The 27,227-nt window shown below is 50.0% G+C and overlaps 1 protein-coding gene and 1 non-coding gene across 3 annotated transcripts in view; one reads left to right on the forward strand and one right to left on the reverse strand.

The window, feature by feature from the left end:
- SNX25 (sorting nexin 25) overlaps positions 1-27,227 on the forward strand; it is a 1,900,476-nt gene that overhangs the window by 155,392 nt on the left and 1,717,857 nt on the right. The gene's annotated exons all lie outside the window — the stretch shown is intronic.
- Positions 13,371-13,542, reverse strand: LOC138517258 (U1 spliceosomal RNA). The gene has a single exon (XR_011282466.1). It is a non-coding gene; the product is annotated as a U1 spliceosomal RNA (small nuclear RNA).

The following is a 27,227-nucleotide window of genomic DNA, read 5'->3' on the forward strand; positions in this document are numbered from 1 at the left end:
GATCAGTCTGTTCCAGAATGCATCTTGGATTAGGCTCTCTTCTCTGCTGACGAATCTCCTCAGTAAAGACACTCTTATGGCCCATGTGCCTTCGCATTCCAATAGTAAATGTTTCAAGGTTTGGAGGTTCGAGGTTTTGCAGATTTCACAGAATTTTATTGCCTTCTCTCCCTGGTTTCTTTGAGCCAGTATTTCTCCTGTGTAGGCTAAATTCAGACGTAGTCTGAGAAAACTGTTTCTTATTTCACGATCTGGGAATTTTTCCAGATAGCGTGGCATGGTTCCCAGTTTCCTGTCTACTATCAGGAAATAGTTCGGTGATTTTAGGTTTCTGACTCTTGTGATTGTGTCGATCCAGTCAGCCATTTTTAGGTTTTTTTTTACTTTCAAAGGGTTTTGTAGCAGGATTTCTGTTGTTAAATCAAGCATATGCAGAATCTGTCCGATCTTCTTTTCTAGGCTCGATAGCTGGTTTGATTTTGGTTTCTTTAGATGTTGATTTATGTCGAAAAAGAGGGTGGCCTCACTGGCTGTGATTATATTGCGGTATAGTGAGAGAAGTTTCCACTCTGCATAGCAGCTCATTGAGGTCAAGCCTAGTTCGAACCTCAGACTAGCTGACGATGTACACATTGGAAGCCTAATGGAGGATTTCCAAATGAGGCCCTCAATTTTGTACCAATCATAGTTCCACAGCAGAGGTTTTGCCTCCAGTCCATAGAGGAGGACAGGAACTACTTTGCCTACATAGAATTTCTTGAGTGGTAACAATGAAAATTTACAAAATTTTCCGTTTAGGTTTTTCATTTGCGCAATGATTTTCGAGGTCTTGTTGAGAATGGATGAATTCGCCTTGTTTACAGTTGGATGGGCTAAGACTTCGTATCCCAGGTATATTAGCTCATCTACTCTGGGAATTTCCTCGTTGTCCAAAACCCAGATCCTTGATGTTACCTTTTTTCTTGGGTGTTTGAAAATCAGGACCTTAGATTTTAGTGGGTTTATTATAAGGCCATTTAACTTGGCGTATTCATTGAGTTTAGATAAAAGATGTTGTAGTCCTAACGCTGATCCATCCAAGAGAACAAGATCGTCCGCATAGGCCAGCCAGTGAATTCTTCTGCTGTTGATCCTGGGACAGATCAGCGACGCCGAGGCCAAAAAGATCTGTCTATTTTCGTGCCCAACGTACACTTGAAATTTCCTCCCCAAATCATCGCCCCCCCTAGGTACATGCTAATTTGACTGTATTGTGTCTTGAAGTATGCCACTCTGTCCTGGTTCGGGGCATACATATTTATAATACATATTTCGTTATTTTCCACCAGCCCCTTTATTACCACCATCCTCCCAACTGCATCTGCTGTGGACTGTAGTACCTGGAATGGTACATGCGGTGCCACCCAGATGATCACCCCCCCCAGCATAGGCAGAGTATGTAGCTCCCACCATGGTCCCCCTCCATTTCTTCCGGACCACCTCTAGTTTTTCTTTCGTGAGGTGGGCCTCTTGTATCAACGCTATATCTATCTTCTGTCTGCGCAAGTACATCATAACTCTGTTTCTTAGCTGTTGAGCCCCCTGACATTCCAGGTGATTACCTTAAGGTCCCCCATAACCTCTTTGCGTCGCATCCCTCCATTTGTCTATCTCCAAGCGCTGCTCGGAAGCCATCGCTCGTGTATGTAAACTCGCTCCCTGACCTGCCCCAACATTTCCCAACGCCCCCTACCCCTACTTCCGTCCCTCCCCCCACCCTTCCCATCCCCAACACAACACTCAACACCCCCATTGCCCTCCCAACTGTTGCCCAGCTCCATCCCTGGATCTCAGGCTCCCCCACATCTAGCCCCTTTCTTGGCGCTGCCTGTACTTGCGACTCAGTGGGGAGACGCTGCCCTATCGGCGCACCTGCTACTTCTACTAATGGGGATAGAGCGCATGCGTCCTGTGGCACCTATATTTCTATAAGTCGCCATGCTGTGCATCACATGTCTAAGCTTCTTGTCACTATATTCCAGTCCACAATGTTCTCTTGGCAAGCGTATATGGCAGGTGGTCTCTACCCTACTACCATCCAATTTTAACAATCACTGCCCCTTTACCACTATACAGTGTGACTCCCTCCTCTTTAGCCCCCATGTTGTCGGATCACTTAGCCTCTCCGTCTCGATCCTGGTCCCTCTCCGACTCTGGGCATCCATGCATGCCCAGCCAACTTGTCGCTTCCTCTGGGTTCTCAAAAAAGTGGGCTTTGCCCTTGTGCAAAAGGTTCAGCTTCGCAGGTATTGAGCATATATTTCATCCCAGTAGTGCGTAATCTCCTCTTGACTGCCACATAGCTGTATCGTTGCCTTTGCACTAGCATAGTGTAGTCCGGGTAGGCCGTGATCGTTGCTGACACTTGGGTTATTGTACCGCCTTTCCGTAAGAATTCCAGGATCTTTTCTCGATCTCTATAGTTCAAAACTTTTGCAATAATAGCTCTGGGCGGTGCTCCTGGTTGAGGCCTTCTAGTCTGGGCTTGGTGCGCCCGCTCAACCGCGAACCCTTGGGAGAGTTTACCAGCTCCTATTTCCTGGAGTATCAGATTCTCAACATAGTCCGTGGGGGGTCCGTGCCTTCTTCCCTTTCCGGTAGGCCCACCACTCGTATGTTGCTGTGTCTCGCACGTCCTTCCGCTTCTTCTGCCCGGTTTTCCAGATTGGCCACTTGTTTCAATATATGGACCTCTCTTGCATTAGTGGCACTTAGTTCCTCATTCGTCTTTACGGCACTCTCCAAGCCACTGGTTCGGTCTGGCAGCGCCCTCACATCTTGCCTCAATAAGTCTATCCCCACCGTGTCTATCTTCTTTTCCAGCGCCTCTTTGAGCTCGGCCATTGCTGTACCCCACAAGGATTTCAGTTCCGTGATGGCTTCAAGTATTCGTTGGTTATCTCTCGTGTGTTCTCAGTCTCTTAGTCCCGGGCTGTGCTGGCAAGGTTGTGGGCTGCTGCGCTTTAGTGAATATATCCATGGTCGGCTGCTTCACTTTTCCTTTGCTTCCCTTTTGGGCCATTCTGTGGGTGTCCTCTTATGCCTTAGCGACTCACTTCTTGAGGTGGTGCGCCGTTTCACCGCTTTGCTTACCCCTCCGTGGGCTCTTAGTAACAGTGCTCCTCGCTTCGCTTTTTGCCCGTGGCGTGGGTCCGTTACTCCCGGGAAGATGTACTATGCCTTATGTGCTTGTTGTCTGTTTGCACACACGTCTCTTCTGTGCTTGGGCCCTTCCAGTGGCCAGTTCTTGGTTGCAGTTCTGTGCCTTTGCGGATCCCACCATCTGTGGCCTCTATGCAACCTCGCTGTGGGTCGCCGTGCCTGCCAGTCCTTTGCATGCAGCTCTTCTCTTCCTGCAGCCCTTCCACAGTCCTCCCTGTTTGAAGGGCCAGTCTCGGGTCTGGTGTCTCATGGCAGTACATGGGGCTGCCTATAGTTCGCTGTTATGCTGCCCCCTGTGGACTCCATCATGCCTCCTCCGGTCTGTACTCATTGTCACTTGGGGTTTGTCCCACGGGCCCTCTTATTGCAGTCACAGTATTGTCAGCCTTTTGTGGTGTGTATTTGCATTGCACGCACATTTGACCCCACTTGCCATGTGTTGTAAGTGTTGTGGGTTATTTTTTCTCTCCCGCCGCCTCTGTGTTATGCTTTACTTGCAGCTCTCACAGTGCTATCCTTGCATTGCACCATGTGGATGCTGCTGCCTGGGGCTGCCTTATCTGGCGGGTTTGCTTTGTTGTGGGGGCTGCCAGCTTTATTTATGTCCCAGTGGCCTCTGTCCACCCCTCTGCAACCCTGCGTGCCGGGCTATCTTCTGCCTGCGCTGCGTGTCAAGGTTACATCTGGCAGCGGTCTTGTGCTATGTTCCTTGGGGCTCCCAGCCGCCCATACCACCGGAGCTGCCCCCTCCACATTATAGGTAGATTCGCAGCTACGTGCTGCTCGTGCAGTCCGCTTATGGGCTGGCAGCAGTCCTTTGTTTGTGCATTATTGTCACGCCCGGACCTCTGGGTTTTATCTCGCAGCCCTGCACGCCGGGCTATCTGCTGCCTGCACTGCGCAGCAAACTCGCATAAGGCGGCGGCCCTTTGTCGTGCTCATTGGGGCGCCCACCCGTTCCATGCCACCGGAGCTGCCCGCTCCACGTTATAAATGAATTTGCAGCCTGCGCTGCATATGACAATTGCATCCGGCGGCAGTCCTTTGTTGCACTCCCTGTCCTGTATTATCAGAGCTTCCCGCTCCGCGTTATAAGTAAACTTGCAGCCCGCGCTGTGTGTAGTAGTTACATCAGCGGCGGTCCTTTGTTGCGCTCCCTGGGAGGCTCCCAGCCATCCCGTATCACCGTAGCTACACGCTCCACTCTGTAAGTTGAATCGCGGCTTTGTGCTGCCCGTGCAGTCCACTCATGGGCTGAAGGCAGCTCTTTGCTATAGTTGCCAGCCACCGACACGCCAGCTGCTTCTTCCCCTGCGGCGCGCCCCTCGCGTGTTTTGGAGATGTCTGAGGATTCCTTTGTGTCAGATCGCCGCCATCTTGATGTCTATTCCGTGGCCCCGGTCTGGGATACAAAGTAGCTTAACTATTGCTACTCTGTCTCGAGCATTCCGCCGGCACACTTATTCTGTTCCCAGCATATTCATACACATTTAGTGTACATTTGGGGCTGAAATCAGTTGTTTAACTGCACGCACTTCCACGGATCAGTGCAGCGGATCACGGAGCTCTCGGGAATTGCAGCCTATTCCATGGCTGCATAGCCACGCCCCGCCTTACTAAACGTTGATGCCAAAATATACACTAGAATCTTGGCAGCCCGACTGGAAACATATATGCCATGACTAATGCATATCGATCAGGTGGGTGTTATACTAGGCAGACAAGGAGGCAATACCATGAGAAAGACCCTACACTTAATTAATGCCTCACGAACCATCTCTCCTCTCGGTCGATGCAGAGAAGGCCTTTGACAGGGTCGAATGGCACTTTTTAATGGCGGTCCTCCGCAAGGTAGGAATAGGCCCGAAATTCAGGAAAGGGGTTCAGGCAGTTTACACATCACCCAAAGCCTCGGTCTTCGTTAACAGTGAATATTCCCGCTGGTTCGAGCTGGGTAGAGGGACGCGACAAGGATGTCCCCTCTCAGCAATACTCTTTGCTCTCTCTGTAGAACCTCTAGCCCAGAAATTGAGAGACGACCCTCGGGTTGAAGGACAGAGACTTGGAACCACAGAATATAAAGTAGTCCTGTACGCGGACAACTTACTCTTACATATTTAGAACTCCACATCTTCCGTCCCCAGAGCAATCCGGTTGATTGAGGAATATGGTTCGCTATCAGGCTTCAAAATTAAGGAGGCCAAATCAATCCTATTTCCCCTTTATGAGACCACGCAAGCAGATGTAGACAGATTCTTCCCCCCTGGGCCTCATCCTGGAAAATTCCAAACTCAAATACTTAGGGATACAGGTCACGAGAGACATTACCAAACTCTATGAGGCCAATTTCCCACCCCTCCTCTTAAAGTTCCACGTGGACCTAGCCAAATGGAAGAAACATACAATATTGTGGATGGGCAGACTTGATGCGATCAAAATGATATGTCTCCCCCGCTTCCTTTACCCCTTCCAGATGCTCCCCATACAAATGCCAAAGACCTTTTTTGATGAGACCAAAGGGGCCATTCTGAAATTCCTTTGGGAGGGCAAAAGGGCAAGAGTGGCCTATGACACTTTAATGTTACCCAAAGACAAGAGAGGGATGGGATTATCAGACTTGAAAAATTACTACGAGGCTGCCCAGCTCCAAATTGTGAACCCCCATCTATGGAATTGTAAGGAACCGCAATGGGTTGCGATTGACAATTACTATCTCTCCCCAGAAATGGGCTCCGAGTGGCTATGGGTCCCGAGAAACAAATGTGTGCGTAGATTGAGAGATCACCCGATACTGGGTACCATTTGGGAAATATGGAGGGAGAGAAAGGGTATGCAGAAAATTACTTCTTGGCCATCCCCCCTGAGCCACCTGTGGTCTTCTGGTGTCTGGGAAAATATCCCTAACCTGGATAGATTCCAACCTTGGTTTGAGGCAGGCCTTGAGAGGGTGGGTCAGTTATGGAAAAATTGGTCCTTTTTTACGATTGTGGAACTAGGGGAAAACCTTGGGCTGGGCCCTCTCCCTGTCTTCCACTTCTTTCAGATCAAGGGAGTTCTGACACGGGAATGTAAAGGTAAAGTGTATAGGGACCTCACCCCCTTCGAGAAGATGTTGAACTCTAGAACGGAAATGAAAGGTCTAATATCTGCAATGTACAGGGAATTGGTTGAAGCGGGAGGGGCTTCCACATTACACCTAAAGAATAGATGGGAGAATGATCTTGGTGAAGTAAATGACCCAATCCTGTGGGGACAGATGTGCAGGGCTGCCCCTCGGGTCTCTATAGCTAGCCAATACAAACTTCATGCATTTAAATTACTACATAGGTGGCATTACGACCCCCTTAGGCTCTCTAGAATGTTCCAGTCACTAAGCACGATATGTTGGCGCAAGTGTGGTGGGATAGCAGACTACTGGCACATGTGGTGGGACTGCCCCAGAATCAAAGTCCACTGTAATAAAGTCTGGGGTTGGATTAATGACCTCGATGGAATCCAAAGAGCCGCAGACCCCTTACTGATTCTCTTTGGATTCGAATAGTGTGAAGACAAAAGAGAGAGAGAGAGTCAAGGGCTTAGCGGCCCAGCTCTTATTGGCAGCCCGTGCTGCCTTAGTTATCAAGTGGAAGTCTGTACACTTACCAAGCAAGGTCGAATGGATAAATATAACATCAAGCATTTGTGTTATGTAAAAAATCACTGCAGCCTGCATGGGAAATCAACCCAATATGACATTGTGGGGAGACTTCGTCTGCAAGTATATGCCGGGGACTAACGGGTGAAATATGTTTTGTTGTAAGGTTATGCCCTATCCCCGAGGAGAACATTCGAACCTGTCCCCATAGAACTAACAAGCATTGTGACCCAGAAAACTCTATGCCTAAACAAACTGCATCAAGTGTGATTATCAGAGATGTCCTAATGTACCCCAAACAAGCTCCTACTCTTCATTTAAAGGACATACATTCTTATAGATTAACGAGGATATAATGTTCCAGGCAGGGGGGAGGGGCGGGCGGGGTAAAAAGTTAGCTAGATTAAAGTAAATGTTTTCGGGAGGTGACGATGTTTCACATGTATGTGAACCACTGTACATAATTTTTGCTAATGTTTTGTAATGCTTCCTGTTTATGATCTTGATAATTTCAATAAACTCAAATTTTAAAAATAAATAAATCAAAAAACGTAGTAAAGTGGGATTACGTTTTTCGTGTACGCATTTCATTTAAGCCCTTCCCATTGTCAATAATCTACTGGGTGCTATTTTCCATACTGACAGGGGTGCCGCTGACGCCACCAGCGACTCCGCCCCCGAAAATATTACTCCACCCTTCATCTGATGAAGCCAGGGTAAACTTTGCATAGGCTCTCGCATAAACCTTGTCTAATGTTTTGCACCGAGTTAGGATGTGCTGTGCTGATTCAATATGTTTCCGACAAAGTCTACAGATCCTATCTTTATGTTCTATTCCCACCCAGGCCCACGTCTCCCAAACCGGGAGTGTCAAAACTATTAATGGGATAACGGGGGCTTCAACCCCCTCTCCCGAACCACAGAAGCCGAATAGATCGACCCTGCCACCGTGGTTGGCTCGGGCGCCTTAATATAATAACACAGGAAACCACGTGGCAGCCAATGGGGGGGGAGACGGAGTTAGGGAAAAGGGGTGGAATGACAAAGGGAATATGGGGTAAACATAACATGCATATACATAATCACAGTTACAATGACTACCTATTGTGCCTAAACCTGTACCTTATGTCTGTAATCCTGTCCCTGACCTCCTAAACCAAAGCGGAATTACCCCTTAATCCTACTGAGAACAGTTAATCCAATAAACCTAACATGTGCTGAAGTTGCCCCCAGTCTCAACATAAAGGCACATTTAAACATGTGTTAGAAACTCCAAAACATACATAGCACTGAAACAAACATGAGAGGTGTTTCCCTGACAAGCGTGACTTGCAATGCAAACATTATGGCACGAACAAAGGGAATGACCCTTGTATGAAAGACAAGACTCATGGCGCGTTGGGTACATTAAAGCAACAAACAAACATAGCACTTATTTCACATATATGTGCCCCCCTTTTCTAATGTTTGCCACAATCTTCTCATCCGATGAGTAATTGTAATAACGATTAGCACTGGGGTTCCAGATCACATAGTCCTCATAATTTGTTTGGTTAAACAAGTGGGGATGTAACACAGGGCAAGCTTTGCATCAAGCAAAGTTCAGCAGCAATTAATCATACGCGCATTTGGCATGCGTCTGTAATGAATGTCTATATACTACAAAAGAAAGAACACGGTAAATCAAGAATGAAATGCGTACAGTACTCCAGAAAGTTTAAGCACTTATCTGCTGGTCCGGGCACCTCACGAGGACTCCCAGACCCTGGAGAATGATGGCCGTAACGAGAACTGCTTTCTCTCGTAAAATCACTGCCGCGGCCCAGGCTCTCCTACAGCATGTGCATCAGCTGCTTCATATCACCGCCACGGCCCGGGGTCCGTGTGAACAGCCCTTCGGCGTTCCTTAGTCTTGCATCCTGACTCCTTCACCACATGCTTGCCGTAACCTCAATTATCTGCACCAGAGAACTGGCGGCTAACGGCTTAAGAAAGCCACTATTTGTCCAGCTGGCACTCAGCGCGAAAACGGAGAACTACACATAGTCACGAAACATGCTGGGAAGTGTAGTTTTTCTTCTATTTAGCACTGTTTCCAGTGCACCCTGGCCCCGACCTTTATTTCTGACAGGGAGGGTCTGTAACATTATTGAAAGGATAAATCTAATGGGGGCTGATGCTCTACATTTGACAAGGTATGTCTTTGGGACCCCCAATGTAAACCCTTGATGGTAATATACCACACATTTTCGGAGGGATCCTAGACGAATTCATGCGTGGTCCGCATCATGGGTTTATGCTTTCTTTGGAATCTTGGGCAAGGTAAATTCAAGCCATGAGTCCGGGATTTGGGAACACCCCGATTTCCCACCAGATATCCTCTGACATACAGCGCTATCTTCCAGAACCAGGTGCTATTTGAGAATCTCTGCGCATGAAGAACCGTATAGCCAAGTAGTGAGTCCTTTCCCCCAGCTCATAATAGATTTTTGCCCAAAGATTGCATGTTGCCAAGGGCCAAGTTGTTGCTAATGAAGGTAACCCAAGTTCGAGCCTAATCGCCTCTACTGGGGTACCAGGCGGGAGGTTCAAATGTGAGCGGAGAATATTCCCTTCTAACCTATTAAGGGGTGCTACCAACCTCAAGGGGAAGACCTCTAAATTGGAACAATCGATGTCTTATAAACCAGGATTTTAGCTTCAATACACCTTCCACCCTGAGCATCGATCGTTTTTTCCAAGGTTTCCAATTTTTGTGTGTATTATCTTCAGCCAAATGAGTACTTGACATATGTGGCCTGAATAAAATGCCCAGGTATCTGAACTCCATCACACTTTCCAGCATCACTCCCCCCCCAACCACCAGTTTTGGGACCCCTTACTGCATACCATGATCTTAGTCTTACTTGTATTAGGACTAAGACCCAGGTTAGTCGCAAAACTATGCAGTGCATGCAATGATCTCTGGAGACCTATCTTCGTGCGGTCCAGTATAACTATATCAACCGCATACGACATACACGGAAGGGCCTCATTCCCATATTGTGGGGGGAAGTTTGACACCTCCATCAGCCTGTGGACTAGCTGGTAAATATACAAATTAAACAAGGGGTGCAATGAACACCCCTGTTTAATCCCTTACCTGTGGCAAAAGGCTCTGATAGCTCCCCATCCTGTGACAATCTGATTCTAACCTCAGTTTCACTATAGAGTGCTTTCATAAAGTAGAGCAGAGAAGGATCTATCTGCCAATTTTCAACATCTTCCATCGTTTACCCCCTATCCACGCTATCAAATTGGAGAAGTCCACCAAACGGATATAAAGAGATGTCCCGGAGTAGGTGTGCGTTTCTGACATGAACGTCGGGAGGGTCCATATTAAAGGTTAAAGGTTTTACCCTCCTGCACCCAAATCCAGTCAGTCTTGGACCATGAGGCCCACAAGCTAATAGGTTGGGTGTAAGGAAGTGTCAAGAGGCAGAATAGGATCAATGAGGGACAAACATAAAACTAGGGTTAACGAAACCTGTTTATTGGGGATAATACTACAGGAAAATTGCCAACTCGTATGAAAAGGTCAGCAATGGGATGGCTTTTCTTTCTCTCGCCACGCTCCTTGAAAGAGAACGATCAGTTCTTAAGCACTTAGTTTGGGCGTGGAGGAGTTTGAGTGTCCTTGAACTTCTTCCTTGTCTTGGTTTTCCATTGGGGCATTCCTTCCAGCCCCATCTTCTGCCATTCTTGGATTCTTGGATTCTGGTGAGACCCACTCCAGGTCTCAAGGCACATTGCCGCTAGGCCGCGACGTTAGCACATGGTTTAAGCTGGGGAGGACCTGAGCCAATCCAGAGCTGTTCCAAGGCTTTCTAGAAACTGGACTACCGCTTCACCTCTTCTTCTGTGTCTCAGGGGCATGTGAGCACTTGAAGTTGTCAGGGACGCAGTTATGCAGTGTGATTTTGAGTTGTCATCTAGCCATGTTTCTGTTATGAATAGGATGTCGATACATCCGTCAGACAGGAGGTCGTAAATCTTGGTGGCATGTTTTGACATTGATCTTGCATTGATTAGGTTGCAGTGGATCCTTTTAATGTGGTTTGGTTTATTTTTTAATATTTGTCTTGCCTTGCAGTTGGAGTGCTTCTGTGTTGCTGTCACGGATGGGAGCTTCGTGTGGTCTACTTCGTCGTTGAAGCGGTCTGTTAAATGAATTGTTGGGTTGCTGATTTCTTCTGCTTCTTCTTCTTCTATGTTTTTGTGTGGTTGGTGGCAGTTGCCTTTTGTTTTTGTGATAGAAAGTGAGGGCCCTGGTTTTGTTTCTTTATCTTCTCGTTGTTTCTCTTCTTTTTGTGCGTGGTTCGAGTATGTTCTTGGCATGCCTAGCCATGCCAGTTGCATTGAGAAGTTGTGGTGCGTGTTCAGTTGCGAGATACGATGCTAGATATAGGGACTTTCTCTAATCATGATGTTTGTCCTGTTGGCTGCAGTGTTTGTAGGGGTGTTTTCGGGATTCATGGCAGTTTCTACTGGAAGAGGATAGGGTTCCAGTCGTTTTGTTTCTTGTTCCCTTTTTCTTTGTTGTCTTACTCTTCTGTGTTTAGGCATGTTGTGGTCCTTGGTGGTAAGATGTTTTGGAGTTTGGAGGGTGGGTCACAGGCACTGTAGCCCACTTATAGGTTCCCTATAATCGGCTCTGGTCTGGCACACAGACAGCTCGAACCATGCTCATTCTAATCCTCTTGTCCACTTTCCACCTCGTTAACGCATCACGACATACTCTCATCTCCCACTGTCAACTAGCACCCGGTAGTTTTAGGGCGTGCCTCCTCTAACTCTTTCTCCTGTTCCCCCTCCTTTATATTGCCAACCTTTGCCTTACCTTCTGCTCTCACCTCCTACTTCCTGTGATATTCTATCCTTTTCCTTTTAACTTCTGTAGTCTCATGTCAACCTCCTCCCTTCTCGAAATGTTCCACCTTCATCATCAATCAATATGCCTTCTTCTATTTGCTATGTGACTTAAATGCACTTGACTGCTAGCCGTCGCATTTCTAGTCTCCTGCTACACCTGCCACCCACGGACGTGATTTCTCCAAAATACCAGGGGTAGCGGAAGTGTCATCACATGCCCCTGCGTGACATTACAGGAAGTGATGTCATTTGACTCTCCCATCCCCCACCCCCACTCACGTGACATCACTGAAAGTGGCATTCTAAGGCATTATCTCTCAGTACATTAAGAAAAATATGGTTACAATATCAATGTAATATGACACACATTTAATACAAGAATGGATCATCATATGTAGCAGTATGTCAAGGCCAATATTATCACAGAAGTGTGTGAACCCAAATGATAAATCCCCTCTATGTGGATCCGCCATGTTAATTCAACACGACTACAGAGCGAAATCACATTCTGTGGGGACAGGGGCGGATAGGCAGGAGTAGGGATAAGGGAAAGCCAGGATAGAAGGGGAGAGGGAGAATCTTTCACCAGATAACACATGCTTGTATACAGTTGCTCTTCCTTCATTGTTTGGATAATAACACTTAAAATGTAGTTTCTTACGAGATTGACCCCATTTTCTTCTGATAAGAAAAGTTGCCTTCAGAATTACCTCTCAGTAAGACATGTTACAGTTGTTTCATGAACTCATTATTTCTGCACAAAACAGCCAGACATCTGATCTTCATCTCCTTCAGAACCTACGGCTAAGTTTGAAATGGTTTCATTAGTGCATTGGTAAATACTGCTACCTGATGATCCTCCTGTCTCTATTCAAAGTGCTTAGGAACAACACATTTTCAAGTTCTTATGCATTACTATTATCACACTCTCACACTTTCAAAACAAGTATAATTTTTTTGTTTCATGGACACATCCAATAATACTAGGTCTGCAGAATTTGAGTGTGTTACAAAACCTGATTGCCAACATTGAACACCTGTTATTCCACTTATGGGGGGCTTGTGCATTACCATTCTAGTGCTGCATCTTTACCCAAAATCTGAAAACTGGAGTAATTGCAGTCCGGTTTTCCGATTAAAAGCATTCCATCCAGACCCAGCGAGGTCACCAAAAATCTGAGTGGCTGTCGCTGACTGTACTGGGTGTTGGGCCCAGCCAATCACAACACTAGTGCGTGCATACCTACGTATTAGAGGACCACGCAGCGTGCCCGTTCCGGTTTTCTGATTAAAAGCCTACGCGTTCAGCTATTGCCGACTTTACTCTCTGGACAACAGGTATCCGACATCTGCAAGAGGACCCCCTATGCCCCATGTGCTGATGGCAGGGATTTGTTATCCCACAGTGGCTGGGGGTCATATTGGCAACAGGCACAGCTCCACCCGATATCATGGGGTGCACAAGTCTGGGGTTAGGCTGCTGTGCATTTCACCCCTCCAGGGAATGCTGTGGACCTGAGCTGCTCAACACTGGCTCTCTTAACTGCAGCAAAAGAAATTCTGCTACAAGACCAGAGGTTCTGTGTGCAACCAACCTACTTGCACACTTTACTTCTTTCTTTCGGCGGGGAAAGCGCAAACGCAGTCCCCCACTAACAGAAATAATGCAGTGGAGTATCCTGCATTTGGGACATCGCAGGAGCCTGGGTCAGCAAATCCGATGTGCAATGGATGAGCCTAGCCTCACTCCGGGAGATCTGCCTTTCTGATCAGATTCTCCCCTTCCAGGTAAGTATGAGTTGCAAGTGGAAGGGCAGGGGTTGGGCCTGTTCTGGAAGCCCTGCTAAGCGAGGATGAGAAGGCGGGCCCTGACCCATCCCTCCCGGAAGCTCTGAGCGTCTGCAGAGCTGCCTGTCCCACATGTAGGGGGAAGCTTCGGCAGGCAGAGCCGAGCAGAAGAGACACATTGTAGCACAGTTCCTTTCTCCCATCAGAGGCCCTGCTCGGCCCTAGATATGCATACATTCAGGCCTCGCCGCCAGCCAGCAGGAGGGCCAGAGTAGGCCTGTTGCAGTCTGCCCACTGGCCTGTTGGCCCCAGATGGGCCCATGACCCTCCTCAGCAGACACAAGAGCGGCCACCAGCCCACCACAGGCACACACGAATGCACGCCAAGCACAGTCTCAAATTCAGTTTGCAGGCGGGGTGGGCACCACAGAGGGCCAGGTGGATATTATAATTCCGCCCGGCGCCGGCCCCGGCCGCAAATTCTTCGACTGCAGGCAGTTGCTAAAATTCAATATCATCGATCACTCACCCGAGCAGCTGAGTTCCTCTGTCCACTAAGCGCCGCTGGCGGGGTCAGGTGGAGGCCTGCACTCAGTCAGCTCACAGACACGTTGTGCTCCTCCTGCCTGCAAACAAAATGGAGGGAGCCCAGAGCCAGCCCAATGACGTGAAGGTGCTGTGCGTGCTACTTGGCAATGCCCCTTTGCTCCTGATTGGAGGATTGGATAGGGGTAGCAGCCGATTGGTCAGGGGGAGCAAGCACTAGCTATCCCTGGTCACCCCTAAATGACGTCCATGCCGCCTCCTGGAAACCTATCACAGGGTCATATTCGACCTAGCACGAGGTCATATTCCAGCCGGGCAGAGGAAATCCTCAACCAAGGTCTCCCTTTCAGAAAACTCATTAAGACTGTGTCCATCGAATTTGTTTTCATGATGCTCCCAACCATTGATGAGTTGTGTTTTACATGTTTATGCTCAGTCACAATGCCTTGAAATTCTTATGTTTGTGTATCTCACTTTGGGCACAACTGTTTATACGACTAATTGCTTTAAAAAAAAGTTAAAATAATCTGCTAAATAATAAAAAGCTGTGCAAATACATCTGGATGTTCAGGTGTCTTCACAAGTAGCTTGCTAATGGGACAAAGCCGAATGCCCCATTTAGATGTGTCTTCACAAGGGTTTGAACAAACTTGCATTCAATTATTGCAAATATTTAAATTCTAGAGGGTATGACTACCCCCAGTTACAGTACCTCCTGGAAACAGCCTGCAAGTTGTGGCTTACCTTTAATAACAGTTTATGGGGACAGTTAGCTTATCAGCAGTTTGGCATGTTTTCTCAATTTTGGCATTTCTTATAGAGACTTTGGGTCTAGAAACAAGTCATTATATCCCTTAGTTAATTCTGCTAATGGTGACATTTTCGAGTCCCTGCCTTCTGTAAGCAGCATTGTGGGGTTAGCCCGTGAATTCTTCCCAAGTTGCCCAAAGACCCAATATCAAACAGTGGGTGACGGTCCCCGGCTCTCTGTGCTTCCACGCCATCACCCCCTAGCATCACAGGCAGGGGACCTCCTTACAGGAGCCAATATTTTATTGTTCTGTATCTTGGTGGCAGTGCCATCATGGGCTCTTGGCTTTCTAGTATGCTTGGTCGAGCAGCTCTGCAGACATCTTCAGTGTTCATACGGTGCCCATAAGTGCGCTAGTTTACATCATAATTTTCTCGAGGTTGCTTTCCCCTAAAACCTAGTCTTAATTTCCCAACTCAGCAGCTTTACCCATCATTCCCGGTGCTGGGGGAAAATCAAATCCCTTAAAACCTTTCATATACGCCCCAACACTAAGATGCCACATATGTAAATTCTTAGTGCAGCATAAAGTTCTGCATCACCAAACGGGAAGCTACATTCACACCATATAAACGATCACCTTTCAGAACAGTGCGAATGTTAAACCTATATGATGCTTTATTTGGCACATGGCTTTTGCGGCATGATGGGACATTTAGCCTGCCAAAAGGCCAGTTCGAAACCTCCAGACTCCTTGTTTTGTTGCTACAGAATCTGTACTGATCTTTTCACCTGCATGCTTTGCACTTCATCAGGCTATGGTCTCTTGTTTTAGTTGGTGGGACGTAAGAGGCGGGTTGGAGAGAAGGGGTTTACCAGGGGGAACGCAAAGCATTTCCCCCTGGGGTGCTTGGCCCGTGCATACACCGCCCCAAGGGGTATTTAAGGGGGCGGGAAAGGTTCTGGAGCAGGCAACGGTTAGGACTTGCGTTTGTCCAGGTTGCCTGCTCCCCGAGCCTTCCCTGCGTCTGGGCTGTTAGTTGGTTGGTGGAGGTGAGGAGTTTAGTCTGAGGGTTAGCGGGTGTCGGGCAGGTAGTTTAGTTATATTAAAAAAAAAGAAAATAATAATAATATTTTGTTGATTTGTATAGTCGGGGGTACCGTAGATAAGGTACCCCCTTACCGCGTCGGGTCTCAGCTACGTTGGTCCTTCGGTCGGGCAGCGGGTGGCCAGATCTCGGGGTGGTGTATTTTCTTTTAGGGCTGCGTTCTCCCGGGGGCGTGTGTCGGTTCCCCATTGTTTCATCACGTTTCCTCGGGGTGGGGGCGAGGGCTTAAGTGGCAGCAGGATCCTCTGCGACGCAGCGCGGGCCCTGCCGCCTGTCTCCAGGCATCCGCTCTGTGAGGGGCTGGGCTAAGCTGTTAAAGGGGCCCGCGCCTGTATTGCAGCGCCTGCCCAGGGAAAAGTCAGCCCGCACATTAGGGACATTGAGTGCGGTGATGCCAGTGCGCTGCCGGAGGGGCAGTATTGTTTCCTGGTGTTTGTATTGGGGAACTGAGGCACCCACGCGGTTTAGGCCACATCTTTCAGATTTTTGCGTGGTAGTTTTTTCTAAGGGACACATTTTGGGAACTTTCCAATAGGTAGTGATAATAAAAAATAAAAAGAGGAATACTGTATTATAATATTGGAATATACAACTTTATATATATTCCACAGATATTTTATTTCTGGTTTTTATCCCCCAACCCCCCCGCAACACGTATTTTCACCGGGTAGGCTTTTGGCTCGGGGGCTAGTGCTTTTAGGGTAGAGCATCAAAGGGCATATTTTGTCGCCCTGCTATATTAATTTTGGTTCTCCATGGTCGGACAGGGGGCCAAGAAGGGGGGGATTGGTGGATGCCGAGGCCCATAGGTAAGCATTGGAGATCATTAGCAGGGCATCCAAAGCTCAGCTTGAGGGGGATGTGGGTGAGGTTACGGGTGAATGGGAGGACAGAGGAGGAAGGCCGCAGTGGAGAGCAGCGGCTGATGGGGCCCTCGCGGTAGTGGTGGCTTGCAGCCCCGCGGCGAGCAGAGGGGAGGTCTGGGAGTCTAGGGGTAGGAAAATGAGGAGGGAGATTGACGGGAGAGTGTCCAGAGGGGGGGGCATTTGGGAGAAGGGTTAGAAAGGGGTTTGGGGGATAATGACCAGGTGGGCGAAGGGGAAGATAAGAATGTCCAGATAAGTGTATGTCGGGTGGGGCAGGAAGGTGGAGGTGACTGGGTGCAGAGAGGGGTGTCAGGGTAGAGGGGCAAGGGTGGGAAATACCTGCAGAAAAGTGCAGGTGGGAGGAGGAGAGAGAGAGGTCGCCATCAATTAGTGAGGTTAGGGAGGGGCTCTGTACGACCCCCCCCCCCACAGGGTAGGAGGATTTCAGGCAGAGGGCACAGAGCAGCCCCTCCTGTTGCAGAGGATGAAGATGGAGAGGGTTTAGGAACGTCCCCTCTGCGAACTGCGGAACGACAGTCTAGAGGGCACAGCACGGCCTCTAGCGAGGAAGACCACGGGGTGGAGGAGAGGACACCTCGCTTGAGAGAAGAGGACAAGGAAGGGGCTTCTGCGGCCCCGCCGAGAAGGCGCCAAAGGAGTGGCGGGCGGCGCCCTGGGCTCACAAGAGGAGGATCTACTCGGCCCGAGCATGTGCTTGCATCAGCAATGGTATTTCATGGGGGGTGATGAAGGGATGGAGAAATATGTGGGGCAGTGGGCGGATGAAGGATATAGGTCGGTAAGGAGGAGGGGGGAGGGCGAGAAGGGGCCTGAGGTGGAATTGTGAAAGACAGGAGCAAGAGGTCGTGGGAATAACTGGCTGGGTGAGACCACGGACATGTTTTGTCCCTGCAGCAGGAGCCCATTAAGGAAAGAGACGAGGAGCGTCAGAGTGGAGGCCAGGCTACAGACGGGCGATGGCAGGGCAGAAGGAGGTGAGCGGGAAGGGGACTGCATCATAGGTACAAAAAGGGGTTCTTCGCCACATCCGGGGAGAAAAAGCAAGGGGTTGCAATTTTACTAAGCGAAAGGGTCCCCCTGATAAGTATCAGTCAAAAGAGACCCATGTGAGAGATTCCTACTGGTAAAAGGATACTTCGTGGAGTGCCCAGTCACCATAGTCACGGTTTATTGCCCCAACTGCACCCAGGACAAATTTATCACCGCCCTGATTCCCACATTCTCCAGCATGGGGTCTGGCATGGATTCACATGCTCATGAATATTCCCCGTCGTCAGGCTGGGAATTTTCGGTAAAGAAAAATCAGTATCAGTTTCGTTTCTGATCTGTCTTTCGTAGTAGTACCCAATCACTGATCTCTGCGTCATACTGACCACAGCCAATGACTGCCATCTCCCTAAGCCCCGCCTCTGGCAGCAATCTTCAGATTTTTACCGCACGTTCAAGTGTTGGGATCCTCGTGCTATTGCTCTCGAGCTTTAGTGTTTTTTTCGCACTTCTTCTTAGGAAAATGTTCTCTTTTTCGGTCAAAAGAGCCTCAAGCTCCACCGTTTCTTTATCCGATCAACGGGGACCCGTGTCGGATTCTTCTACGCCCCTCAAGGGTGAAGATTTCGTCGAGCCACGCTTTTGGAGGACTCCAGAAGTTTCTCAGGCCCATCTCGATCATGGCCCAGGAGAAGGGAAGCTCAACGCCCGGAAAGCTGTTCAGGGTCTGCCCTGGATGCCAGCTTCAGAATGTCTTTAAGGAGGACAAACACTCCCTTTGCATCTACTGCCTGCATGAGGACAAGACGCACGTGGAGAAGGACTGTGCGTTTTGCGGCAATATGTCGGAGCGGACCATGAAGGACTGCCATCTGCGTCTCGCCAACTGGCTGGAAGAGAAGAGCCCGTCAGGCGAGAAGAAGAAGTCCGAGCGGTCTTCTAAGACCTTTGAGGGCGCCCCGGCGACGGGGGTCCAACAGAAGGCCAAGCACCGTGAGCGCCGAGCGGTCGGGCTCTACGGGCGCCAGGCAGGGCGCATCCTCCCCGGCGCCATCAACCATGAGCCAACGCTCGGCTCGGGTAAGAGAAAGGCCGAGCACCCGGCGAAGCTCCTGGAGAGAACACGGTCGAGCTCGAAGGCCCCATCGGAGGGGGAGTGAGGCGGTGACCCTCCCCCCAAGGAGAAGGCGGTGAGCGCACCTAAGGTGGTGAAAGCCTTAATCCACCCGGCCAAGGCCTCTATCGAGACAGTCGCGGCGACCCTGGCTCAGCCTGTGGAGGCTACGCCAGTGGTGCCGACCTCGGGGCCCAGAGTCTCCCTGCCACCGCGGAGGGAGTCCTCTTTCATGCCCATTGACAGGTCCCCTGTGAAACCTCCGACGGAGAAGAAAAAGGGGGGGGGCAGGAGGTCGTCGTGGATTCGGCCTCAACCTCTGAGGAGGAGCTAATCGAAGTCTTAAGCCACGGCGTTGGCGTGGAAGAAGACCAGCCCATCGGGAGGGACCCCGACGTAGGAGACGACGAGAATGTCGAGGGTGCCGACGGGGCTCCTGACCGCCCGTCGGACTCCCCTCAACCAGTGCCGCAAGACAACTCAGCGGCCATTTTGTTGGCTATACAGTCCTTATGCTCGGAGATAAGGACGAGATTGCCGTTACCACCAACGGAGGAACCTCTCCCGACGTGGGACCCGGAGCCAGGCCCTTCTGGAAGCCCCCCTCCTAAGAGAAGAAGGATTCATCCTCCACCTCCTTTTCAACCATCGCGCCCTGCTCAGCCCTCCTCCCCGTCCACGACCTGTGGGGATGATACAGGGACTGACACGGCCGCGACGGGCACAGACGACGAGGTTTACGATGAGGATCTCCCGTCGTCACCTCCTCCCCGGGCTTCCCTGCCCGACGAGATTGGATTTGGATCGTTTCATGCCATGATCGCCAGGGCATCCGAGCTTTTCCAGCTCTGCCCGGAGGAAGGAGGAAGGTTTCCTTTATCAACGGCGCGAGACCAAGAGGAAGACGGTCCTCGCTGTACCTCTACTGGACGATATCTGGGATGAGGGTCTCGCCCTCCTCAAGAACCCATCCACAACGCCTGCGAGAAGGGACCGGTACGAGAAGAAGTACCGGGTCCCGGACGCGGCCCCCTTGTGCCTTCGGGCACAGCCGACCCCGGATTCGGTCGTCTCCGCGGCAGCCAGGAAGAAAGCGGGGGGGGGCCTCGGCCTCTACGTCAACCTCCCCGCCGGACGGCGAGGGAAAGAAATTGGACACGATGGGACGCAGAGTCATCTCATCGGAAGCGATGACGATTAAGGCTGCCAACGCCTTGGCTATCGTAGCCCGCTACGACAGGGAGTTGTGGTACAAAATCGCCCCCCTGCTGGACTTCTTACCAGATGACAAGAGGGCGGCGGCCCTAGAGATCTTGCAGGAAGGAGAAGTGGCGTCGGACCACGCCATTACGATAGCGACGGACATCGCTGACACTGGATTTCGCCAGTTGGGCAACGGCGTGTGCCTTAGACGGCGTGAATGGCTCAAGGCAACGGACTTCCGTCAGGACATGCAGACCAGAGTCTTGGACATGCCGTTCGACGGGAACAACCTGTTTGGGAAAACAGTGGACGATTCCCTACAAGCCATCAAGACGGACACGGAGACGGCCCGGGCTCTTGGTGTTCTCCAGCAACGACGGCCGCCCTTTCGGAGCGGCGGAGGCAAGCAGGGTGCCTCCAAAGGTTCCGGCGGCGGATTTTCCACCTATCGTCAAGCGGCCCGTTCGTCGTCGCAAGAAGCCGACAGGGGACGAGGCAAGTCGGGCGGTCCCCCGCCGTCGTCGCCAAGGAGGGCAAGGCGGCAAAGCCTCGTCGAAGCAGGACTGAACCGGCTGTGGGGTCGGGCCCCCACCGAAGCACCCCGGTGGGAGGCCGGCTGGCGAACTTCGTCAGCGTGTGGGAGTCCATCTCCACCGACCGTTGGGTGCTGGACACCTTCGGGGCTTGGAGTTTACTCAAGATACTTCCTCGTGAAGAAGAAGACGGGAGGATGGCGTCCCATCCTGGACCTACGACGACTGAACAAATTCATCAAGGCACAGAAGTTCCGGATGGTCACCCTCCAGCACGTCCTGGGTCAACTGGAGGAGGGCGATTTCCTGTCGTCATTGGATTTGGAGGATGCCTACTTCCATATCCCCATCCTAAAGGGACACCGAAAGTTTCTCAGATTCGTGGTCCAAGGGCGTCACTACCAGTTCAGAGCCCTTCCCTTCGATCGTGATTCCAGGGAGGAGTCCAGGGTCGGCCAAGCAGTGCTGCGCAACCTGTTCGTCTAAGGTGAGCCTGGTGAGGAGTTAAGAATTGCTTAATGTTGAGTTTTGGATGTAATGCTTAATGTTGAGCCTTTGTCCCCTCCCGTGGTTGTGCATGTGTGTACTGCTATGTATTCTTTTATTCATGAGCATGTGAATCCATGCCAGGCCCCATGCTGGAGAAGGAACAAGTTTCTTACCTGTAACTGTTGTTCTCCAGCATGGGTCTGGCATGGATTCACATGCGAACCCTCCCGTCTACCCCTCTGCGGCTCTTCACTTGGTCATACTGCCACTTCACGTGCTACCAAATCTGAAGATGGCTGCCAGAGGCGGGGCTTAGGGAGATGGCAGTCATTGGCTGTGGTTAGTATGACGCAGAGATCAGTGATTGGTTACTACTACGAAAGATGGATCAGAAACGAAACTGATACTGATTTTTCTTTACCGAGGATTCCCAGCCTGACGACGGGGAATATTCATGAGCATGTGAATCCATGCCAGACCCATGCTGGAGAACAACAGTTACAGGTAAGTAACTTGTTCCATCCTTGCCTTCACAGAAGGGATCCTGATCATGGGTGGGGACTTCAACCTAGTTCCGGACCCCCTGGTAGACAAAACTCTCCCCCCGCCCAGAGTAAATTACGCACACGCCCTCTCCATGGCCTGTCTCCTCGGGGAAACGGAAACTCTTGACGCGTGGAGACTGCATAACAGTGGATCAAAAGACTACACACATTACTCTCATGCACACAGGGGCTTCTCACGAATAGACCTCCTCCTGGTCTTGAGCATTATCTACCCAAGCCTGGACAAAATAACCATTCACACTCAGACAATTTCGGACCATGCCACAGTTAACGCAAATCTTAGTATAACAGGTTCCCCTCTGGTCCCCAAAAGATTTTGGAAGCTACATGACTCCATCTTTCTGGACGAGAGCATAAAAAGGGAAACCCGTGAATCCATCACCAACTAATTCACTGAGAATACAACTCCCGACACTGCGTTAGATATGGTCTGGCACGCCATGAAGGCAGTGATTAGGGGCACTCTCATAAGCGCAGCGGTGGAGCAAAATAGGGGCTGAAAAATAGCCGCAGCCAAGTTAGAGGGCAAGGTGGTATCGCTGGAAAAGGCGCGTCAGTGCCAGAGGTCACGGGAAACTGAGCGAGCATGGAAGAGAGCTAAAAGGGCCCTCGAAATGCACTGGGCGGACCGCATGGCCAAATCACTAGCCTACACCAAACAATTTCACTATAGTAAAGGTAATAAGGCAAATAAAATCCTTGCGTATAAACTAAAAAGAGTCCACAATAGGAACAACATTCGAAGTCTCATTGGAACCAACGGTAGAACTCTGTACACTGAGCAGGATAAAATGGAACAGCTGGTGAATCACCATAGAGCAGTGAGGTCCGGCCCGCCCGCATGCCAGGAGGACTTGCCCAGCTATTTACCCCCCATAAACCGCCCTAGAAACCCCAATTTCATCAGATGAAGTCATGGACGCCATTAGGTCTCTAAAAAACACTGTGCCGGGTCCCGACGGGCTAACAGCAAACTTGATAAAACCTATGCCCACATCCTGGCACCACAACTAACCACTTTGTTTAACTCCTTTCTGTCCATGGGTTCAGTTACCAAAACAGTGGCGGAGTCAGTAACAGTGCTAGTCAAAAAGCCAGGGAAGGACCCGAAACAGGCCTCCTCTTACAGACCTATAACCCTTATGAATGACGACGGGAACATTTTCTCAAAAATCTTAGCAGCTAGATTGAGGCTGCATCTCCCAGACATAATCGCCCGAGACCAAACAGGGTTCATCCCGGGTAGGGCAACACAAGTTATCAGGCGCACCATAGACCTGATAGAGAGTGCATCCAGGACTAGGGAGGGTATGGCAGTATTATCGCTAGACGCACACAAAGCCTTTTATCTGGTCGACTGGGGGTATATTGGGAAGGCTCTAGCACACTTTGGGTTTGGCCCGAGATTCTCAAAATGGGTAATGGCGAACTATTGCAACCCCACCACCCAGCTCCGCGTCAATGGCGCTAGGTCGGAGCCCATCAGTATAACTAGAAGCACCAGGCAAGGCTGCCCACTATCACCGCTTATCTTTGCCTTATCCATGGAGCCTTTCGCAAACAGGATCCGGCAGAACCCAAAAATCAAAGGGCTCACAGTGGGGAAACAAGAGTACAAAATCGCCCTATACGCAGACAATGTGCTTGTCACAGCAACGGTGCTGAACACACCCCGGGGCACCTATGGGAGGAAATTGAGAAATTCGGCCAGGTATCCGGGTTCAAGGTGAATTTAGATAAGTCCTCAGCACTACCAATCAACCCCACCAGCAGGCAAAAAGCAGCTCTTAGCCTCACCCTTCCGATCCCATGGGCAGAATCTACAATTGACTACCTCGGGGTGCGCAAATCGGGGCCCACTCTTGGCAACACTCGCGACCACTAGCAGTTGGAAGGCAGCAGCACGAAAATGGGGTAGCAAAGCCCCCAGAAGGCCACTCGCCCCCATATGGAACAATCGAGACTTCACTCCGGGCAATCCCCCATTAGGATTTGCAGCATGGAAGGAGGGAGGCCTGGGGAAAATATCTGATATCTTAGAGGGAGGCTCCCCCATCACATTTGAGCGGTGTAAAGAGAAGATTGGGGTCGGGGAGAACGAGCGGTTCCACTATGCCCAACTCCGTCACTGGGTCTCCCACAGAACGGTCAGGGACTGCGGGGCCAGAGAGTTAACAGCGCTGGAGAGTTCACTATTGACCACCGCCACTAAGGGCAGGATCTCAACACTGTACCAGCTGCTGGTGTTACGCTCACCTGGTATCCAGGGGGACACCACCCAGCCCTGGTTGGATGATTTGCACTCTCGAACCCTCTGCCGGTCCCTTGGTAAGGCCTCTGGTTAAAGATGGGTCTGCAATATAGGAGAGCTGGATTCAATACCAGATTGTCTTTGTTTTCCCACCTCTCTTGGCCTCAACTCCTTACTCCCCCTGGGCCCTCTCCTCACCTTAATATTGTAGAAGGTGGATTCTCCGTCCTGCTCCTCGTGGCAGGGGCGCGTAGATGTGGGGGGCGAGCAGCGACCAAGTTACTTCACTGGTGCAAGCCCCCCTGTGGGAATCCAGGCCTGCTGCGACTCCGTAGGTTTGCTGCTTTATAGTCTTTATATGCAGTTCTTATGTTCCTCTTAGTTCGAATAATAATGTCTTGCTTCTTTCCTTTTTGGTATGGAAAGGTATTTTGGAGCATGGGCCGGTAGGCGAAAGCGCGGTGTGCGCGATGCTGTCCGGTGAGTAATGCGCGATGCGCGGCGCTGTTTCGCCTTTTATATTGCTAACCTGTGTCTTTTCTCTCCTTGCAGGTTGCGATGTTCTCGCAGAGCGCGGTAATGTTCCAGCAATGATACTGACCAGGAGATAACTACTAAGGTCAGAATTGTGTGGCTTTCTTCATTCGGAAGGAAACGTGAGTAAACGCTTACTAGTGCTGTCTTTCTTTCTCCTCTTTCCAGGTTATGGTATTCTAGGATGCATGCGGTGCCGAATGATGGGGTTCGTACCTTCAGGTGAGTGGAACTGAAGTCGGCGATGGATTGAAGACAGGATACTGTTCCAGGTAAGTTTCGTAGTGTTCTTTCCCTCTCTGCAGGTCCTTGGTTTCAGGTAAACTGGCATAAAAGTACTGGACACGGTGAACGTTAAGCTGCCCACAGCACAATAACGCAAAGCATGTTCTGCTGTTTGGGTGTGGTTTAAATAGTCTTGGGTAAAGTAGTCCAGGTAAAATAGTCCCAGGCCTGCCACACCCAAAAGTCTAGACCGCATAGCTCAGTTCCTTGTAACTGAGCTATGTGTGTGCCTCCATATTGGCTGAACCCCCCCAAGTTAAATAGTCCCAAGTAAATAGTCCCATTCTAATGTTGGTCTTCATGATGGTTATGAGCCTGGCGCCAGGACTGACTCCAAGAGAGTCTTGGATGAGGTTTTAAGACCTTTGACCTGGCCCTAACTGGAAGGCTGACTTGCCAGTGAGGGCCAGGGGCAAGGGTCATGACAGCTGGACAGATCGAACCCTGAAAAGAAAGAAAAGTATATGCTAGACTGGGAGGGAGACCTTGGGCGAGAGATAGAAATAGAGGCGTGGGATAAGATTTGGACCAGACTTCACAAGAGCATGCAATGCATCTCCAACAGGGAAGGAGGCTACAAACTCTGCTACAGATATTACATTACCCCAACTCAGCTAAACAAGACCAACCCCGAAATCCCCCCAAACTGTTGGAGACGGTGTACCTCTAATGGCTCCTTATTCCACCTGGTGTGGTCATGCCCGAAGGCTGAGGCTTACTGGAGGGAGGTGATAGACCAAATAAGGGCAATCACTGGACTGGCAATCTCATGGGATCCTGGAATTGTGCTCCTGTGTGACACAGGGGGGCAGGGGGAATACCCATTAACGGGGCAGATACCGCGGCTCTGCACTCATTTCCTACTCGCAGCAAAGGTTGCAATGGCCAGGTTCTGGAAACACCCAGATGGCCCCTCAATCCCCCCAAAAGTGGTCAAAGTGTTAGGAAATAGTTGTGGCCGAAAAAGTAACTGCAATACAGACTGGAAATCTGAACTACTTTTTGAACACCTGGGCGCCATTCATGGACTACGCCGAAAAATATCCATGGCTCACCAGAAGGCCCCCCCTAACGCGTTGGCTCCAATAGAGTCCGACCCGGCAATATCAGGCCCCGAAACGATCTGCACAAGGCCCTGAGGGCTTCAAAGGAGCATGACTATTCCCAGACTGTTATTGAGTTCGATCCTACGTTAACGTGCGGAGTGATGTCTCTATCGAACTGTGTGATGATGCAATATGGTGCTTTTGTCAGTGCATTTTCTATGTAAACCCTAATAAAATGTTTAATTGAAAAAAAAAATAATGCATAAAGAAATTAATGCCCCCAAACAATTGTTTGCCCCTCACCCACTGCCCATGAAGTTCGCTCCTCTCCCAACATTTGAAGGGTTAGCCCCCCGAAATGTAGGTTTTGTTGCGCCCTTGAATGCAAGCACGCACACCATTCACCATATACACACAACGCACACCCAGCCATCCATACATTTAAAAGTGTGCATTCTTTCACAATACAGGCATACACACCCAGGTACCCACCCATATATTTAAGTGTGCACCCTTTCACCTTACACTCGCACACGTCATAGGGTTGAGGGGAGCCCTAATACTTCAAAAAGAAATTGGGCCTCATTCATTACAACTATGCCGGTCCGGAAACAACGGTATACATGTTTCTGATGTTTGTTAATCTGCTTAGAATCACATGCTGTGCATAGGTCCGACATCCAGTGGTCACTGCGGAGTATTGCATTTTGTTTTTCGTAGTCGAAAAGGGGACATCGACAAGGCGTGTCTGTAACACTATCCCTATAGTGACCTGCGTTGTACCCACAATCCCTCACGCGTCGAGGTCCCTCAGATTGTTTTTTTCCGCCCAGCTACTGGTCGCCTTTATGTGGAGCTCCTCGAGAGACATTGCCAAATAGTTTCTTCGACCTTTGGTCGTTTGTTATTAATATCAATAAAGTGGATCCCTCCCTCGACGCAGAGCTGTTTCTCCGCCGAACAAGATCTTCGACGGAAGGACGAGCGGAGGTGATCCTTCGGCGCTGCCGAACACGTGGCCAGGCCTCGCCGGCCATACACAGTTGGGAGAGTGGGGTTTTGTGGCTTTTCTTTCTTCTCTTTAAGAATGCCTTTCTCTTTCCCCTCCCTCTCTTTCGAGGTCGTAGTCACACTTATTGCCCTCAGCTATGGAGAGGACGCCATTTAGGTTTTGCCCGCTTTGCAAGGGTAAATATACCTGGAAGGATAAGCACAAATGGTGCAACCGTTGCTTACCTGTCACGCCCCCCGGTTTCCTAGGGCATTCTTATGTCCAGGGGAGAAGCCCGTGGCGTTTGGCCTGGCGTTTACAGCAACGCCGACGCCACCGCCGGTAAACAACTACATCTCCCAAGAGGACCGTGCCTGCAAGGATCCTTTGGAACGTTTTCA

Source organism: Ambystoma mexicanum, chromosome 6q, assembly GCF_040938575.1.
Source record: "Ambystoma mexicanum isolate Mex_15411 chromosome 6q, UKY_AmexF1_1, whole genome shotgun sequence".
In the NCBI taxonomy this organism is placed as follows: domain Eukaryota; kingdom Metazoa; phylum Chordata; class Amphibia; order Caudata; family Ambystomatidae; genus Ambystoma; species Ambystoma mexicanum.